The sequence below is a fragment of the Penaeus chinensis genome, chromosome 13 (genome assembly GCF_019202785.1).
Source record: "Penaeus chinensis breed Huanghai No. 1 chromosome 13, ASM1920278v2, whole genome shotgun sequence".
NCBI lineage: Eukaryota > Metazoa > Arthropoda > Malacostraca > Decapoda > Penaeidae > Penaeus > Penaeus chinensis.
Genome location: NC_061831.1, coordinates 23453573 through 23458572, shown reverse-complemented (window position 1 = coordinate 23458572; position 5000 = coordinate 23453573).

Genomic DNA, 5000 nt, shown 5'->3' with positions numbered 1-5000 from the left:
GTGTGGTGTGTGTGTGTATGGTGTGTTTGTGTGTGTGTGTGTGTGTGGGTGTATATGTGTGTGTGGGAGGGGGGGCTGTGTGTAGATGAGTGCGTTTATTTATTCACATACACACTGTTGACCGCAGAGGAGTTTCTTTCAACTCAAAACTGCTCGAGTATCTTCCCGTTTCTTATCGCGGAGGACGAAGCCAGAGCGAACAGAAAACATTTCGAACACGACGCCGGCAGTAGAGAATAACCTTCTTCGCTAACTACCTTTGGCTACAACACCATTAATTTAGAGAACCATCTGGACATCTCCAACAACTTTCCAGAAGAGAACATATGCTCAAGTTCCAAGGCTGGACGCAGCATAATGAACGTGCTGGACTCTACCCCCCTTCGCCCCCCTCCGTCGCCCCCCCCCCCCATACCCGTCCTCCTCCCCCCCTGTTAATGCCGGACGACTTGAGAGGGAGGCGGCGGGGGGCGGGGGGAGGGGGGCGAAGGTAGAAGGGAAGTGATGTGAGGATCTCATTTCGTGTCTTGGTTTGCGTCTGTAAAATCTTTTTTTCTATCACTTGGGCTTCTACCGGACGTCATTAGCTTGTATTCTCCCTCTAGCGTCCAGGCCAGATGTATTAGTGACATTAGAGTCGCTAACGTCAACAAAACTAAGTCCTAGGATCTTGCAGCGGCGTCCGAGGCAGTCATAATATTTGGAGGATTTAGCCAGAATTGCTGGGGATTTGCTGGAAAAGGGCCATAACACCCCGGATATGAGGCGGCAGCAGAAGAGGCCGGTGGTGGACGTGAGCTCCAGGCTAAACAGGCGTCCTGAGAAGTACATATGGCCTTCCCCAGGTCGTTACTGGATGGAGGAGATCGTATTAGTCTTGATCAAAGCCTTAGTCCTTGTGTAATTGGCGACCGTCGCGTCTTAGAAGTGACAAACTAGACGCTATGGCTGGCCGGCATAAGGCCGACTGACCACCACTGCCCGGCCTCAGATGGGACCATTCGTCGCGGCGTGGGCGAAATTAATTTTCTTTATTCCACGGAGGGTCCTGAAGGCTCTTGTCTGGAACAAGGCTTGTGGTCCAGGCGGCGCGGGGAAGGGGCGGGGCCTGAGGCGCTGGAAGTGTGGTCGGGGAGCTGGTGAGATCGAAGAGGGCCAGGCTGTTCGCTGATTGGCCCTCACCAGCTGGAATCCTTCCAGGAATCGGCAGGGGGCGGGGCAAGATTTCCGGGCGTGCACATACTCAAGAAAATTAACGAGATGGAAGGAAGTGTCTTTTTTCTACCTCCGAGCTCCACGTTAACTAATTTCTATTGACGTCGCAGATTGGATATTTGACACGTATTGTTTTGATATCAGGACCCTGACTAGAAATTGGAAACTTCATTTTGGAGGAAATCGTCTTCTCTCGTGGGAAACTTTTTGCATCTGGCAGTGGTAGCGGGGTCTTTAGGCTTCCAGACCCGCTCGGACACTGGATCCAAGTAAACAGGGAACAAAATTGAGAATAATCACCAGGGGATATTGAAGTAAGAGTAAAAAAATCGCCTCGCCATTAAGACCGGAGACTAAAAGCCACCAAACTAATAAGAGGCGGGTTTCCAGCAGGCTATTCACCAGGGGCACTCATATTTCATGTTCGGAATAATAACATACTCAACTAATTAATGCAGGATAAAGGCTGTGGATAAAAAAAGTCCAATACCGCTTTGAAAGGCGGCCGACGCAGTTAAAAGAAGATATTGTAAGCATAAAGTGAATTTCAAAGAGGAGATTCAATTAACTTTGCTCGTAGGGAGAATATTAACCCAAAACAAAGTGGACTTGAAAAGCGTTTAATTATCCTCATAAACTTTGAAGATTTAGGGTGTGTATATATATTCTTTGCGAGAGCAGGAGCTGGCATGTATTTATGTATGCAGTTTGGAGATCGGGAGCAGTGATAGGTAAAGATCGAGATTGCCGCGACTTGTTTCCTTGTCTCTGCTTAACACGCACGCGAGAATATTCACTATTGCCGTGTTACGCAAGGGTCAAAATGACTGACTGTATCACTTGTTTGTCAGGGTGTGATAAGAAGCAAAGGAGATTAGGCCGCGGGCTAAAGCCAAGCCCGCGCTATCGTTAGTTTGTTTATCCAATACTAATGTTTCCGGCGAAAGGGGAATCAAATAAAATCTTACTTTGTCCTTGAACTAGTAACGAATGGGTCCATGAAAGGTAAGCCTATTTATATTCCAGGCGACTATCAACAAAGTAAATAAAGAAATGACTTCCCAATCGCCATAAATATATTCACCCGCACGCCTTTCCTGCCCCCCCCCCTCCCCTACCTGTCCCCCGCCCCCCCAACCCCCAGAGGCAATATCACCGAACCGTATGAATTCTTAACGCTAAAAAATCCCCTTTTAACATATGGTTTTCCTCATCACCGTTTTGCCTTGTGTCATGAATGTCATGCGAATAATTATTGTAAAAAATAATAGGTGTAAAAAAATATATATATATGTTACATTCCAAATGATATATCATAAGTGGATTATCTTACACCTAACGAATCGATTTTTTTTCTAAGTTCATCCCTAAAGCTAATATAAAGGGGGGGGAGGGGGGGGGGAGGGGGGGGGCGTATCTGCATGGACGTATTAACTGAAAGGATCTCATTTCACGAAAGTCTCAAAGGAAGTTCGAAGACGAAAAAAAAAAGGGGGACACAAGAGAAGGAGGAATTTACCTATAGAAATAATAATGATAAAAGAAAAAAAAAAAAAAAAGCGTTTGGGCTTGATCAGTTTCTCTTGTGCAGAATATGGGTCAGAAGTTAGAGGTGGCGGAGCTCGGGAAATGACGTCAGAGATTCTAGAAATATGAATATAAAAACGAATTTGGTAATTATATAACCTGGCATGGGCGTATGTGATTAATTTGACAGAGGGAATTGATGTTAGTTGATGATGATGATAATAATGAGGATGCTTATTGCAGTCCCATCAGTGGGTCATAGCAAAAACTGCAATAAAAGAAACGATAGTAACGGCAATGGTAATCAATAGGAAAAAAAAAATGATGACAGTAATCAAGTAAAGCAAGTAAAATAACATACAATGCGTATAAGCAAAAAAGTAACACAGTTAGAAATGAGTCTTTACTCGGCAGATTGATGGAAAGAGGAACATAATTAACTCCGTGTACAGCATTAGTAGAGAGATCACAGAGACACTAATGACCAAACGCGTAGAAGAAGAGATAAAATAACAACGTGAATAAACCAAAAACAAAGTGGGAGAGCAGAAAGACCATTCGTATCACAAAAAAATAAAGAAGAAAGAGAGAGATAGAGAGAAGAAAAAAAAGAGAGAGAGATATCACACACGCCAGAAAATACCAAGACACAAGCGAATGGTTCAAGCAGCGTACACGATAGATGAAAGGAAGTAACAGGCAAGGCGGATGATGTAAGGTAACGGAGCGTGCTGGATGATGGTTGGAAGTGGACGATGGGAGGAGGAGGAGGGAGGGAGGGAAGGAAGGGAGGGAGGGAAGGGAGAGAGGGAGAGAAAGAAGGGAGGGTAGGGAGAGAGGGTAGGAGGGGGAGGGAGAGGATGAAGGGAGAGAGAGAGAAGGAAGGGAGGGTAGGAGGGGGGGAGGGAGAGTAGGAAAGGAGGGAGAGAGAAGGAAGGGAAGGTAGGAGGGGGAGGGAGTGACAGAAGGGGTGGAGAAAAGGAAGGGAAGGAGAGAAGGACGGGAGGGTAGGAGGAAGGGAGGAAAGGAGGGGGAGGGAGAGAACGAAGGGAGGGTAGGAGGGAAAGGGAGAGAACGAAGGGAAGGAGAGAAGGAAGGGAGGGTAGGAAAGGAAGGAGGGGAGCGAAGAGGTGCGATAGTGGAAAGAGAAAGAAGGAGGGACAGGGAAGGAGGAGGGGGGCAGTGCGGAAGTTGGATGTCGGAGGGAGGGAGGAAGGGGAAGGAGGGAGGGATGGAGGGAGGGAGGAGGGAAGAAAAGACGGGGAGAGTGAGAAGTTGGGAGGGAGGAGGAGGGGGCGTAGAGGGAGAGACTCGGGGTAGAAGCGAGAGGGGGGGGGGGGGGGGCACAGAGCAAGAAAGATGAACATGTATGCATGAGGGAGAGCGAGCAAAAAGAAAGAGGAGGCTAGGAACATTAATAATAAAAAGGGTGTAGGGTGCGAAGAGTGAGAAACATTCTCTGAAGGAGGAAGTGTTAATATCAAGATAATGATTATGGTGATACTATTATAATTACCTCGACTGCTACCACTGCTATTACGAATAGAAGAGGTAGAAGGTGCTAATAATAGTAGTAGTTATAGTTTCACTGATGGTAGTAGTATCCGTAATTACTATAATGGCAATCGCAATGATAATGATAATTGTTTATGATTGTTATCGCAATATCGGCAGTGGTAATGATCATAATGATAATTATGAAGTTAAAAGTTAGAATAATGAATAAATATTATACAACGTGTGGGAGAATAAAAGGTCTAAGTCTAAAAGAAGAAATCATTGCAAAATGCGATGAAATGTGATGCAAAGAGTTCTTTTATTGCACAGTCCATTACTACACATCTCCGTGCGCATTTCCCCCCTACTTGTGCTTGAATGTAAGTCTGCCAAAAAAAAAAAAAAAAAAAAAAAAAAAATGCATGTATATAGTATACTCGAATATACTACGTAGTTGAAATCATTAAATATTTAAAAGCAAATATACATATACATGGAAGCGAAGAAAGAGATTATCCTCGAGTTGGCAACTTCATGTACTCGAAAACTTTCTCCACTTGCGAACTTAGGCAAGAGGCAAAGTGCTTGAAAACTTTGTCTCCAGAAAAACTCTCATTAATTGACAGCATCAACTTTCCAATGAAAGTCTTGCTGAAAACCTGCATCAAACAGTTTACTTCATACATTATTCATTTTTACTTACTCATATATGCAATTTGTGTATTTTCTTTCCTATTTTCTTTTTCTTGCTATTTACTTGA